The 15,739-nt window shown below is 42.6% G+C and overlaps 1 protein-coding gene across 1 annotated transcript in view; it reads right to left on the bottom strand.

The window, feature by feature from the left end:
- The window catches only part of trpc5a (transient receptor potential cation channel, subfamily C, member 5a), a 74,151-nt gene that overhangs the window by 55,029 nt on the left and 3,383 nt on the right, over window positions 1–15,739 (bottom strand). The gene's annotated exons all lie outside the window — the stretch shown is intronic.

The following is a 15,739-nucleotide window of genomic DNA, read 5'->3' as shown; positions in this document are numbered from 1 at the left end:
GTGTGTCTGTGTGTCGACATAAACACACAAAAAAGCATCCATATGAAAACGTGTGGTAAGAGACGCCGTGTCTCTCTCGCCGGTCATGTGATCAGAGCTAATGTGTTGCTGTCGTGGTCTCACTGGGCCGTCCATCACCCGCTAAAGACAACATGGGGGGAGAGGAGGGGGAGATGTGGAGGAATGTGTGTGTGTGTGTGTGTGTGTGTGTGTGTGTGTGTGTGTGTGTGTGTGTGTGTGTGTGTGTGTGTGTGTGTGTGTGTGTGTGTGTGTGTGTGTGTGTGTGTGTGTGTTCGATCCTCTCTCTCTGCAGCTCCGACATACATTTTCCTCCTGCATTTACATCTCAGACGGTGAGTTCAGGGTCTCGTCCTCACCAGATCACACACACATTCAAAGAATTTAAGATATATTATCAGTTTTTGATTAACAAAAAACCTGAAAAAAGGAATAATGAATTTTAAACTGCCCTCGTTTCTTGTTTGTTAACTTGTTAAAATCACTTTAATGTGATTTTTTTTCTTGGAGCCATTCATTTATATTTATATTTATATTTATATTTATATTTATAAAGCATATATCCATCAACTATTTATTACAAATGTGTTTTTATTGCTCATATTAATTTGTTTAATTGATTTTAGCATTTTGTTTTTATTACTGAACTAATTTCATTGGGTTTTAATTTTTATCAAGAAATGACATCGGACTGACAAGAAAACCTTGAATCCTTCCTCTCGCTGTCTTCTGTTATTACTGATAATTATTTGACCAAACTGGAACACAAAGCCGGCGACTTGTTTGTTATCATTTTCTCCTTTAATCAACTGATAAGAGAATAAAAAGAGATTGTTTGACCTTTTGTTCTTCTTTAAATGTTCCTCCGACGCCTGAATAAAAATGATCTCGCACCATGAGGCAGACCATGTTGGGACACACACACACACACACACACACACACACACACACACACACACACACACACACACACACACAGTAGCTGCGGGGTTAATGTGCGTGTCGTTGTTCACCAGGAGAGGGCGGAGCTAAAATCCCATTTCACCTTCGCTGACTGCAGCAGAGGTGAAGAAGAAGAAGAGTTAAAGATGAAGGATGGATGTAAAAACAAGTTTGTTCAACAGTCAAATTTCAGCCAACAAATTAAAGTTTCACCCTTCATTAAATTTGCAAAAAATGCCACAAAAAACTAGTTAAATAACATTAAATGAGAAAAGAAAACTGTGATTAATAAAATTTGATAAAGTTGATTTGGACTTTCGACCGGTGTGACATCACAACAGACCAGAACAGACAGGCTTGAATAGTGAAGCAGAAACACAGACGCAGAGCGAGGAGAAGACAGAAGCTGTTGTTGATTCTCAGATAGAAAAATGGGAGTCTCACACACACACACACACACACACACACACACACACACACACACACACACACACACACACACACACACACACACACACACACACACACACAGTAAACGAGTGGCTCTGGTTTGCTGCATTAAGCTGATTCTCTCCTGTAAACCCGAGTGTGTACGTGTGTGTTCATGATCCCAGATCAATGTATGGTTTGTTGCAACTGAACCTCCCCCCTCCCCCTCACATACACTCCCTCCAAAGGGCCCGGCTGACTAGCAATAAACCAACACCGGCATGTTTATGGACTCTGAGGAGCGGTGGTCTACAGGCTGAAATATCAATACGCCGCAATCAGGGATGGAAACAACCACCAGCCTCCAGACAGAAGCTGCTACTTTAATATGCTTCACTGCAGGCGCTGAGTTTCTGCTCCCTGGCGGCTCTGCAGCGCGACAAAGACCCGGCTCATGGACGGCTTTTATTCTACTGCAAAATGTAAAAATGGTGAAAAACAACCAAACACAATAAAAAACATAAAAACACTACAATTGCTGCATCACAGTTGTGCACGTCCACCAACCAGTCAACTGACTCGTATGCAGGAAGGACTTTGAAGGAATGTGTCCAATAATTCTGATGGAACACAAAGTTGTTGCCGTGACAACGGACGATGGTTAAGTCTTAACCGCAGGGGTGGCAGGTGAGTCGAGGGTTAAAGATATATTGTCGACCTGCCTGTAGAGGCGTCAGATCATTTAAAAGCAAGAAGAAATTCTGTGGTTCCATATTTAGTTTTACTGACTTCCACTGAAAATGAAGCAGCTTTGAGCAGATTTAGACGACACTCGTTTGTTTTGCTGATAATCCTCCAATCTGAGTAAATATTCTCTTGATCGAACACACTTATTCCCAGAAAATAAAAATAGATGGAGTGAGCCTGATGTTATGTTGATATCCATTCAGAGAGTATCTTTACCAACCATGACATCCTGTCAGCTTTTTTTTTCATTAATTTATTTTTTATTAAAGACGAGGCAGTTATTTTCACATTCCAGAGATTTTAATTAAAGACCGCCTGTTTTGCGTCCTAACAAATGACATCCTTGGAAATTGAAAACCTGGTGATTGAGAGCGTGTTTGATGTTCAGAGGGCTCATTAAGCAGAGTAACAGATCTGTGGCTTTTTAATCATAGCTGCCATTGATTCGAACATTTTATCATCAAAAGGTTCCATATTTAAACTTTTTTTTATTGTCATCAAATGACAGAACAATATTTCATATTACGGATGATGATTAGTGAATGATTATTAACTGTCAGACAGGAACAGGTTCATATAAAACGGTTCATTTTGAGTTCAAATATATTCAGCAAACTAGTGTAAGTACTCTATTAGTGTGGCTGTTTCTGTATTCCTGTGGTAATGGTTAAGGGATCACCGTTGATTAAATCTATATTTCATATTAATGACCTTATATTAAGCAAAATGTGATCAAAATCAAGAGCTAATAAAAAGATATTTCTATTCTTGGCAGTAAAGTTTGTTAACATATTTATGTTTTTGTCTCATTGGGGGAATTGTTTGTCACAAATTTCCTCATTTGCTCGCTTTCTAGAAATTGAGAGATTGTTGGGATGGGACACGATTTTTGAATTTTCTCACCGTATAAATGTCGGCCTTTCACCGGTTTTCACAGGCGCCTGGTGGTAATGCGTTACGCCCGGTAAGGCACCTAAAAGCTGCCTGCAAGCCGCCATTAAAAAGTTGTAGAACTTAGCAGGTAAAACTGTGAGAAACAGCAGAAACCTGCAAAGACGACTACAGCCGTCAAAAAGTTCAGCGTGAAACTCCTTCAAAACATAAATAAAGATGAGGTGCAGTCAAGTTCTGCAGGTAGAAAGGGAGATTAATTCAGAGTACATTTTCAAAAGTATATTTGTTTTAAATGTCCATCCTTTGTGCGTGCATCACGTGATGGTGCTGTTGGTCCCAGGATGAACTTCTAAAATGATTCCCGAAAGGTTAAATTGTCGCTTTAATGTCACAAAGCCCCTCAGAAAGTCTCAGTTCACATTTTTCTATTTTCTTAAAAGGTAAAAGTTACAGATTATAAATCAAAGAAGAATCTGTTCTCTTGAAGAATACCACGGTCCACATGACCACGGAGAATTTGCATCTATCTTGGGGTAAATTCCATCTTGAAAGGTTAAAGTGACTCAGAAGGTTTTATTTATTTATTTATTTTACATTCCATCGTGAAGGAGTTCAACAGGTCTTTTTATGTGCCATTGATTTTTCTGACGCTTAAATTAAATGTCAAAGCACTCAGTGGTTCGCTGTGATAGATGGAGATGAGTAGCTGCTCGCTGAAGCTCTCCTTAAAGGGTGAGATGTCATAAAAGTTGATCCGACTGCGATTAAAAGCTCGGTGCGGCTTCAAAGATGCCGGTTGTGTTCTCTTCCCCACATTAGCACATTGTCTTACCTTGGTGTCCTCCATTAAGTGATGAAATCTGCCTCAAGTACACACAAGTGTTAGCCCCGCCGGTATTCAGAGGGCGAACAAGGAAAGCTAATCAACTTAAGTTCAAAGTCGCACGGCCCTGGCAACCAATAAAACCAAACGGGATTAATCCATAAAAATAAGTAAACATGAAGTGCTGCCGAAGGGACTGACGGTGGAGCGCTGCCAGGAACAATTCATTTTCTGTCCAACATTTCTAGGAGCTCAAATTTTTCCATGAAGCACTCCTCATTTTCTACATGACAATTAAGTAGAGCAGATGCTTCTCGGGGATCTATTTTAACGATCCAAGCACAAGTTTCAAAATCCACTCTTTCTACTTACAGGGCAAGTAGTACGAGTGCAAAGTAAAGTGCGTTGTTCAAAGGGGTGTAGCCATAGACTATATACAAAGGGACGACGTATAAGACCAATGTGGAAGTGCCTTAAACTGCAATATCTTTGAGGTCCACTAGAGGTCGGCTCCAAAAAGCCTCCGACTCCACAGACTCCCATTCAACTTCTCATTGAATAGAAAGTCAATATATTTTTTCCATAACTCATTGGCAATACAGAAATATATAACTCATTCGCTAGATTCACTCCTTCTTATTAATTTTCCGGCGGAGCATAGTGTCCTCTGTTTTCCAATCAGATCCGCAGCTCGTCCACATATGGTCACTTCTGGCCACAAAAATTTGAACTGGAGGAGGAAACGACGACACGTTTGTTTCTGGGTTACAATCATAAAAGCCGGCACGCGCGTTGGCAGGTGATGCGTTCAAATGTTGCGGTTATTTCCGGTAGGTTCAGAACAGCAGCGTCTGGTTTTGAGACAACAATACTCTGTCTAAATACAAGTACTACACATTTCAGCGTACTAATATACGACTGCACGAAGGGAAGTACGTCGTGTTGAACTCAGCTCAGCTGTTTGTTGGTCAGCTCGTAACTACACCTCATTTTAACACCAGCACATCCAGGTGTTGTTGGATTGGTGTTAAAGCGACGTAGGACGTTGGAAAGTTACAAGTTCATCAGTCTGAAACTAGCAAAGATACTTGGTGCCTTAAATCTTCATGTAAATAAAATCCTAAATGAAATACTTCAAGCTTTTTCTGTCTTTGACTACAACCTGTTAACAGTGAAGCTTTTAAAATGCACAATGAAGGATGCCGAATGCTCCCACAATGCACCAGGAAGCTGGACATGATACTGCACTCTGACTACCTGCTGGTATGGAGGAGGCTCAAACTAAAGTTAGCTTTGTTTTGAAGCGTCTGTCATCTTCCTCGTTTCAAAGCACGTCCTAATAAAAATAATTGAACTTGAGCAGGAAGCGGCCGTCGTCTACTTTTCTGAAGTGGTTAACAAAGACATTTTCAGCAGCTAAAGAATCTCTCTTCTTCTGTCGGGTAAGTGCCGAGCGGCCTTGAATAACAACCTGCGCCTCTGTCTGCTCATTCATCCGTGAACCAGACTGCATAAGAGCAGCAGCTAAATACTCACAGCTCACGGGGAGTTTGACACTAATTCTCAGATGCGGCGGCTGTGAAAACCCCGCAGAGTTGTTGAACTACTTCTGTGGTGAAGCCTGCAGAGGAAACGGGACCAATTCAACCGCTAATCTTTAATCGGCCGAGGCTTCCAGGAAAGGATAACTACGATATAAATCAATATCATGTCCCTATTAGCAGACGGGAAATGACCCATAAGTGATACGACTACTTATGGAAGTCCAGAACAGCCTGATGATGTCAGCAAAGTCACGACGGTCATCATTTTTCAAATTAGGAGCCGGACTTTCCTTCCCCTGATATCAGTCTGTGAATTATCGTTCTGGAGAAGTTTCTTTTTCAAACTACAAACTCGTTCATTACATAAAGTACATAAAATAATGTTACTTTAGGATTAGAAAATGAGAATAAATTCAAAGTAGGTGTGGAGGTATCACATTTGAACTTTTTAAGGAATACCGATTGAAGTTTCTCGATGAAGCTCGACAGTAATCTGTGAGGGATTTTCTGGCTGGCAAAGACATCACCTCGTTTCTTATCTTTGGTTTGGGACGGCCCAAAACGGCACCGTGCACACCAGACTCTACAGACCACAAACGTTTCTTCATTTATTACCAATGTGCCACTCAGTCACAGCATTATATTAAGGGCAAGTATGTACTGATTAGCAATACCTCGATGACCCCAAAACACACCCGAGAGTGATTGAAATCAAGAGAAAAAAAATGACTGCAGTGCACCGAATGTTTCTGTAGCTTCAGCGTGATCGACCACATAAGTTCATCCTCAAGACATAAAACAAAAAAAATGGTGAGGAACTGTGGTGCAATCAACAGATATGTTTAAATGTTGACATAGCGGTAGAAAAAGCACAAAAAATAGAAGATAAAACTATCAGTAAAGAGAAAGGAGAGTCAATTCAGCTAAAAACAAGTTTTACTGGTTGTTGATCGTCTTTTATCGTGTTTGAAATGTTTTACAGTCCAGAGAAGAATCTTTGAGTTTTTGGAGAGTTGGTTAGAAATGAAAACCTCCCAAAAAACCCGACTGGATGACATGTGCAGTCAGACCTGATGTATGACAACAGAAATCTCACATGTAAAGCAGATTATATTATTCCTATTAAAGTCCGAATTTCTTATTGATGAATAAAAAAAACAAAAAACAGGTCTTTAATTTCCCTCCAGCGAGTCCCTGATCGAGGCTCCGTACGTCGGTGTGAATTAGTCTGTCAGCTAAATGACTCAAATGTAAAGCGGAGCCTCTCGGGTACAGCGGCTGTGTTAACACCTCGTTTGTCTGCCAGCGTCTCCCGCTGCGCCGATGTTCCCTCTGAAGCCGAGGAGAAACCCTCCGACGGCACGAAAACGCTCCCGTTTCACACTCCGTCTGGCCAACGACGGCCGGCGCATTCAAATTCTTTTCTTTGGCAGGAAGTCCAGCAGCAGCAAGGTGAAGCCGAGGTTGTTGCCTGTCAGAGGACATAAAGACGGCTGGATGTATGGAGGGGCGGGGGAGGGGGGGCATAAAGTTGACTGACAGATAAACGACTGACGTTTGATTCACAGCAGCTCTGAGATTGGACTGACCGGTTTTACCTCCTTCAACTCAGAGTCGTCGTCTGAGCAGCTTAACGCGATCAATACTGACGGAGAATGAACCAGTTTTCTGAGAGAAATTGGTTGTTTGATGTTCAAAAAAAGTGAAATAACATCCATCGCTTGTTTTGTTCGGTTTACTATCATGTAAAACAGATCAAAAGCAGCGCAGTGGAAGAGCGGGAACGAGAAAACGACTCATCAGTTACCAAAAAGAAGGTTTGAGGTTTCAAATTTCAGCTCTAATCCATCAAACCGCAAAGAAAATCTATAAAACAAAATGTTTGAATTGGACAGAAAGCAGCGTTTAGTCGAAGTGACGCTTGCAGAGCGGCTTTCTCAAGATAAAAAGAGTCCCGCTGCGAATCCCCCGGAGAGGCTGAAGATTGCCGGTCCTGAGTTCATGAGGAGGCGTCGTCAGGAAAGGAGGTGAAACAAACATGAAGGAGAGGAGGTGAGGTGTTCCTGCAGGGTCGTCCACATCAGGCCACAAACATGCAAACCCTTAAATGGGCTAAACAATTACCACACACACACACACACACACACACACACACACACACACACACACACACACACACTCGGCAGAGGTGAGAAGATGGGCGAGAAGTAGAAGAGACAATAAGACAGGTGCAGACGAGAGTGGCGAGTCGGAGAGACTCTCTGCATGACAGGCGTCCGTCGTTGCGGCTGCATGGAGGCATGCGTCCGCTCAGGTTCAACGTGCTGCGCAGCCGCATGGGGTTGTGTTTTTTGGGGGGGTTTTAAGTGCGTGTTCGCACCGATATTAACAATTCACAATCGGCCTCCTTCCGACGACGCCGCGTCCAAACATTTCACTGCGATGTCTCTCCAGAGAGCTGAGGTCATTAATCCACCAAGAAAAACTCATTATCACAGTTCAATAATTGGTTGATGGTTTCAGTCACTCAAACACGCCAAACATTCAGCGGCTCCTTTCTCATCATTATACTTTGAATAAGCTCTGGGCCGTGAGCTGACTGAATTGCCGGGATACTGTGTGGCATCTAAAACATGTCATTCAGGACCAGAAGTAACAAAGAGAAAAATCTCTGCAGCATCAGTGAAATTATTCAGCATCTACCACATGTGGCCTCTTCCACCTTATTTCTCTCTTTTCAGACTCATTTTTGGCGACAAACCAAGTGACCATAATATCTAACGACTGAGGGATTATTTTCCGGTGGACCTCCAGAAAACTAATAAGGAGCGACTTTAACGAACAAGACCGAGATAACTGATGGAAAAAAATAATTGACTTTGTGTTTTATGAGACTAGTTTAATGGGAGTCCATTATTTTGTAAATTATTGAAATATTTGTTGCACAATCTGATCTTCAGGTAAACTTCATGTACACTTCTTTATGTTTCTGAACCAATGAAACATTGCAGTTTGGTTTGATACAGAAAAAGTCTACAATTTATTTTCATTTCTTTAAAAACAACAACCTTTTCATCATCTAAACCAAAGTCCTTCTGTCCCAAACCTCAAATGAGACTCTGGATGTGAAACCTTCTTTCCTTCGTACAGCTGCTTCCTGTCGACTCTGATGCGGTTCATAAATACAGAGTTTCATTTATTCACGGCAGAAAAAAAAAGTTCCCTCTGAATGTAATCCAGCCAGTGATTGTGTTGCATCAAAGTTTAATTTGAAAACCAATTTGGCAGCATTGAAATGTTATTTGTAGGAGGCCGGGCTGGTGAATTAACAACAGAGCAAACAGATGAGAGTAATATAACGCAGGAAGAGGGCCGTCTATCTTATTTACCTTTCGGGCACGCTGACAAATAAAATGAAAGTTCAGGCTGACATAAGCGGAGACGTACAACTCGCTCCATTAAAGTTGGAGGAGGACGGGGACGGGGACGGGCCGATCCATGTGGCACCAATCTGTCACTGAAAAAGCAGCTCTGACGTCGGTGCTGTGAGACGTACCGGAGGAACATCGTCAGGCGGCGACAGAGAGAGTGCTTTACACCGCAAGTAGTTTGAATCAGAGGAGAGACGAGGACGACGGGGGGGAAGACAGGGAGAGACACGTGTCCGAGGTGAAGCGCTGAACTGGATAAATAACGATTTTCAAATAAACCTGTCATCGTGCGTCTTTAAAATCTCCTCTCGTGCTCAGAAGCCGACTCCGTCGAGCCGAAGACGCCACACAGCAAGATTTAGATTCTGTCTGATAAATCCCTCCCCAGACCTGCAGACTAAGATGAATCTGATGCTGTTTTTTCAGTCGCTCCGGGTTATTGATCTCCAGCAAAGCCCCTTTTTAAAAGCTACTCAGTGTGAAGCGTTGCAATCGAGACGCCACGGCCTTATTGTAATGAGTGTCATCCCTCATTTACGGCTTCTAAACCTTCATTATCGGAGGGAAGGAGGTCGGCGCCGCTGATCTTATCTTTTATACAGACATACGAGGTGCAACCAAAAGTTTAGAGATTGTTCCTGCTGTGAAGAAACGAAGTACAGCACGATAATGAGCACGGAGCAGCAGGAAGCAACGACCTCCACGAGGAAGTATTCAGAGTGTCGTCTCTTCATCATCATCATCACTGAGTTCCTCACGTTAACGTGACCGCTAGTACCTGAACATTAGTGACGTCACCATGGAAACCTGAAACTGGAGCAGAGAAACGGCAGATTTTGTGTCGAACATTTGGGAAACAGCAAATCTTTGACGTGATTCTGTGGTGGAAATCACTGCACGGGCTCAGGAACACAGTAAGTAATTCTTCAGACTAACACCACACAGTATTAGCAAAGAGCCTTGAAGAGGGATGAAAGCAGCGATCTTCTGCCGGCAGGCCTGATCTCAAGCTACACCAGTTATTCTGAGGTCAGGTAGATAATCAAATAAAAGCAAGAAGAAGCAACATAAAGGAAATGTGGCGTAGCTGCACCTGAAGGTTAGATGCCGACAGGAACTTGGGTCAAAGAGACTCGTCGTGTTTCGTCTCATTTAATTTTCTGGCATTTGTCCCGATTTGTATTTCTGACCCGTTCTCACTCTCTCTCGGTTGAAATCCCCTCCAGCTGTATCCTTTCAGTTTAATTTTCAACCTGCCTACATTTTGATTTGGGTCGCCTCGTTTTCTTTCTTCTTTTTTTCCCCTCTTTTCCGAGTCACAGTCTCTCCTTTCATTCCCTGCTCCCCGGTCCTCCCCTTGTCGTCGTCGCCCTGGGCAGCTGACTCTGTTTGTTTAAGAGTTGGCTGTACGTTTGAGAGCACATCTCTTTCCATCTGGCTCGACCATATGTTCACGCTCAAGTTTTACTCAACCACGAAGTGAGCTTTCTGCTTACAGTCTGCAGAGTGGATAAATCAAACCAAAAAAAAAAGACTCCCAGGCTGACACCTCCCGGGTTATCTGCTGGCACCGAGTCCAGAACCGATATCAGTGCTCTCTCTTTCACAACATTAAATCTGTGCACCTCACTGTGGAATTGATTTTAAAGTAATATAACATGAGGTCAGTGATCACTGTGAGTCAGTAGACAGTAATAATGCAGAATTTTATCGTGACAATAGCAAAGAAAACCTTTTTTATATATATATATAAATCTCACAAACTGCTGGGAATAAAATAATGTGGCAGGAATTTGTCTGATCAGCGCAAAGTTAATTGTTTTTCTTCGTTATAGGTCATTAAATTCAACTTATTACACAGGGAAAGCCAGGAAATTTGACATATGACTGAAACATATGTTTACAGAAGAACAATCGTGTCCAATCTTGTGATATTAATCTCTGAATCACTGTCAGAACATTTGATGATCTTGTTTGTAACCAAGGATTCAAGAAATGCACCAACGTCACTGAAGAGAAGAGAGAAGAAAACATTATTATTCTGTTATCGTTGACTTTAGAGAGCCGACCTGCACACACACGCACACGCACACACACACACACACACACACACACGCACACACACACACACACACACACACGCACGCACACGCACACACACACACACACACACACACACACACGCACACGCACACGCACACGCCCCAAAAAGAAAAGGCAGGTTTGCAGCTGCTCACATTAAACTCTAAATTCAGTCCATTATCTCTAAAAGTAATTGCTGTGTTTTGGTCGAGGTTCTGTGCTCATTGTTCGCCTGATCATGGATGACTGCGTCTTTGTGCGCATTAAGGCTGAATTAAATTGCTTCACAGACCGTCACCGTCCAGCTGCTGGTTTGTCTTTGTCATGCAGCGGATTGGGGTTGTGTGTTGGACCTAAACGTGCCGGGCTGAGGTCTCTGGACCTCGGACAGTTCTCTCTCTTGAAGGGTTTTAAAACCCTTTATTTCATATCTACTAATTACCTGCAGCTCCTTCTAGCGGCCTGTAATCACCGTCACTCACCAAAAAAACTAAAAGATGGAAGAATAGCTTTCATCAGTCAAAAGTGGACTTCGTCAGGTTCAGAGGCTCAGTCGTGCTTTCAGCTGACCGCTAACACTCAGACAGTCCAACATTAAGTTCCGAGCACCAGCAGCCTGAAAGGTCCCGGTCCGATCTGACCACGGTCACCAGAACCACCCGCAGCCTGAAAGACAACCCGTGGTGGATGATTGTAGTTGGCTGTTCTTGGGCCTCTCTCCTCGTCACAAACGCTCCAAACACAACTGCAAAGAATTCACACATTTAACCTTTATACTGCTGACGTGTTGTTTTCTGGATAAAGCGTTGAACTTTTGGAGAAAGAAACTGACATCACGTCAATGCGAGTCATCGCAAATGATGGGGAAGCTCGGCCACTGGACAAACAAAAGGAGCATTTCCCAGCATGCCTTCTTCCTTGTCAAATGGTTTCTGTGATTCTGTCATTTTTTGGAATGAATGTCAGGATCACATATAAAATCATTTACTTAGATTAACAGGTAATCTGAGAGAAACATCCGTTCAGGAAGCTAAAGAGACATGATGAGAATGGATATCGGCAGCGAGCGAGCCGACAGGTTGTCAGCCGCTCGATGTTTAGGTTGAACGGCGTCGATGTGAGGAGGAGACGACGCCTTCCAGGTCACCTGATGAACTGGACGACCCTCCGTCAACACGTCCTCATGCAGCGGAGGCTCGGTGTGTGTGCGAGGACGTTTCTAGCATTTCTTTACATCAAAGATTCCTCGTCATGATTTGTTGAAGTATTTGAGATATCTTACTCTGATAAATGAACCATCTTGTGACGAACAGTAAAAGTAGAAACCAAACTCACTATCGGCTCGTCTCAATTTCTTTGTTTGAAACTGACGCAAAAGGGAGGAATTTCGCATTTTCGATTGTTGTTTGGACAAAACAAATAAAAACATCTGAGGGCGTAAAGTTGTTGTTTAACAGAATTTATAGATAGATCCCGAAGATGAATCGAAGTTCTTTCATCCTGATATAATCCAAACCCAGATCTCACGTCAAAATGTGTAATAGCTACGTTGCTCTGCAGCACAAAACGTATTAATTTCACGATATGGGAGATGTGAGTGAGGTTTCCACTGTTGGCGAAACAAACTTCAGGCTCCACATGGCAGGAACATAAAACATAATGTGCTCCATTAGAAACCGCTGATTTACAGCCGTGGTTTCACTTTGTCATTATTTTAATGGAAAGGACCATTTTGAATAATATAAATCCTGCCGCTGTGCAGATTGTGTGTAATCAGAGAAGATCCACTGAGCTGCTGAAACTCTCCTCCATCTTCACCACCTTCTTTGTTTTTGTCAATGACCGGTTGTTCTCTGAGCAGCTTTCACGTTTTCTCCCATCACATTAGTCTAATGGGATCAATGCTCCGAATACCACAGAGCTCTTTTGTACTCGGTTACATAATCAAGGAGCGGAAAGGAAGTTAAATTCACTCTGAAATTCAGCAGCAACTATTTATTTTTCTTTCTGCTGAGGGGTCGTTCGCAGTTTCGTTACACAAGAGTGTTTGAAGGTTTATTTACTCTGGTTTTGTCTTCACCAAATAATGTCAGATGCATTCAACACAGGTGGGGAGAATAATGCCAATCTGATGTTTATAGTTAACCATTTTTTCATCTGTTAATTTATAGAAGAGGATGCTCAGATAAAGTCCGATGTTTTAGTTGAAATGTCAGATTTATTTTGCTTTTCCTCTTCGACAAAATCTTTGTTCTCTGTCGTCTCTTGTTGTAAGTAAGTGATCCGATAATTGTTTGATTACCATGAAGTCTTTGTGGTTACCGGCATGGGGACAGGGGACCTGCAGTGTCTGATGGGTAATGGATCATTTCCGCTCAGTCACTGAAGCTACAGCTCTGTTATCTCTTTTTGAGGATTTTTTTTGTTCCCAACATTAACATTATTTGAAACTGAAATTAGCAATTTTTTTAGTTTTTTTACTGACCGATCTGTTTAGCACTTTACAAATTAAGTTTGCTTTATAACAAGTTGGCAGTTCAACACGTCTTCAAATGACAACATTTTGTCCAACCAAAACACAGAACTTGGTGTCCTGTCAAAACAAAATCAGGTTTTAATTGCAAACTGTTCAATAAATTTACAAAATAAAAAAAGGTAAAAAGGTTGCGCAGTTCATCGATCAATCAATTCCCCTCAATGATTTTGTGATTTAATGATAAATAAGTCGTATAATACGATCGGTTGCATAAAACTTTCTTTGCTGTAACTGTTGTGTTTTACTTGCTGATCTCAGTCTTTCCAAGGCAGTCTCTCTCTCTCTCACACACACACACACACACACACACACACACACACACACACACACACACACACACACACACACACACACACACACACACACACACACACACACACCTTCCTCCGAAGCCTACATGACTAATCTTGGGAGGTCAAAGGCGGCACATAAGATGTCTAGACAGCATTCTCCAGACAATTTGACATCACACCCTTCATGATGTTATTACAGGTGTGTGAGTGTGTGTGTCGCAGTGAGGGGAGGAGAAATAAGGTGTTTCTTTGTGTGTGTGTGTGTGTGTGTGTGTGTGTGTGTGTGTGTGTGTGTGTGTGTGTGTGTGTGTGTGTGTGTGTGTGTGTGTGTGTGTGTGTGTGTGTGTGTGTGTGTGTTACAACACTGTCAGTGATGGATCTTATGGAAGAATTCTCTTCGAGCTTCCTGCAGTTCTGTCGAGACAATTTTCAGCCCGTTGGTGTCACAACATAAACAAACCACCAGAGTGTTTAACTAACTCTGGTGGGGGGTGGTGGGTGGTGGATGGTGGGGGGGGGAGGGGTGCAGGTTAGATTCCTACTGCTGCCACACACCGTGGAAGCTCAGAGCGTGTCTGTTAAAATCAAACTATAAGTGGAAAAGATTCAGGTTTGCAGAATTAAAGGTCTTTGTATATGAAAAATATCCGTTTTTTTCATTTAAATAATTTGCAAAAACATTTCATGTTTTAATTTTGCCATCATGGGTTATTGACTGCAGATTGATGGTAAAAACTTGTATCCAAATATTGGTGCAAAAAGCACAAAGTCATAATATCCGCCCTTAGCGCGGCACTGCTGTCCAACCTTGGATCGACACGGAGCGGTCAAACCATCGTAAAGTCAGAAAGCCTCAAAACCGAAGAAAACCAGTGATTGGCCGGGACATGTGTCACTCAGAAAAGAAGTCAGCCAATCAGACGAGAGGTTCGTAAATACACAGAAACAGAAGAGCCTGTTCTTGGTAGAGCTGCAGAGAGAAAATATTCAACTATACTGAGATGGTTTTTTGGTGCTTAAATCCACAAACTACTTCAAAGCAACAAATAAAACACCAGAAAATACCAAACATCACCTGTGAGATTATTATTCTAACTAGTGCTTGTAGAAGAGAAAAGAAGGGAGAGGAGGCGAGGAGAGGGAAGAACAAGATGGAGGAGATCAGAGAGGAACCAAAACCAAAATAGAAAACAGAGCAGAGAGAGAGGAGAGGAAGAAGAGGAGGATGACGAGAAGGACGAGACTCTCGGCATCGCAGGGGAGGATAGGACGATGAGGAGCGGAAGGAAAGACTACAGTGAATAATATAGGAGTGAAAAAAGAGGCGGAGTCACAGACAGAAAGAAGTGATGGAGGAGGATCAGCGTGGAGAAAAAAAAAAAGGACCAGAGGAGAGATGAGAAAGATGGAGGCAAATAAAGAGGAGATAGTCGGTGGTGGGATGAAGAGCGCTGCCTTTGTTTCACTCTGCTGCACAAAACAATCACAAGCACCTCTCTTTCTCTCTCTCCATCTATCCATCAGGAAAATAACTCAAAAAGGAGTGGAGGAGGAAGAAAGAGGGATAGAGAGGAAGGGAGGAGTGATGGAGAGAAGAGGGAGGACTGTGATAGTTAAAAAAAATATTTAAAAAAGTCCTCACCCACACAGGTCAGAGCCGAGCAGGAATCACAGGCCAAAAAAAGCAGCTTTACCTGTGTGTGTGTGTGTGTGTGTGTGTGTGTGTGTGTGTGTGTGTGTGTGTGTGTGTGTGTGTGTGTGTGTGTGTGTGTGTGTGTGTGTGTGTGTGTGTGTGTGTGTGTGTGTGTGTGTGTGTGTGTGTGTGTGATAAAGCCGCACCACAACGTGAACATGTCCTGCAGCGACTGATTCATTTCCAGCAAAAATACGATTCTGAGTTTCGCTCGGAAGTCTTTTCGATTATTCGTCGACTATCCCGCCTCGACGTCTGAAAGCATCGCGTCAGACGGAGCAGCTGAGGAGCAGCTGAGGAGCAGCTG

The sequence above is a fragment of the Brachyistius frenatus genome, unplaced genomic scaffold (genome assembly GCF_029030835.1).
Source record: "Brachyistius frenatus isolate BFR_SWC_R1_liver_20210118 unplaced genomic scaffold, ASM2903083v1 Contig_184, whole genome shotgun sequence".
Lineage (NCBI taxonomy): Eukaryota > Metazoa > Chordata > Actinopteri > Embiotocidae > Brachyistius > Brachyistius frenatus.
This window is presented reverse-complemented; position numbering and strand designations above follow the sequence as displayed.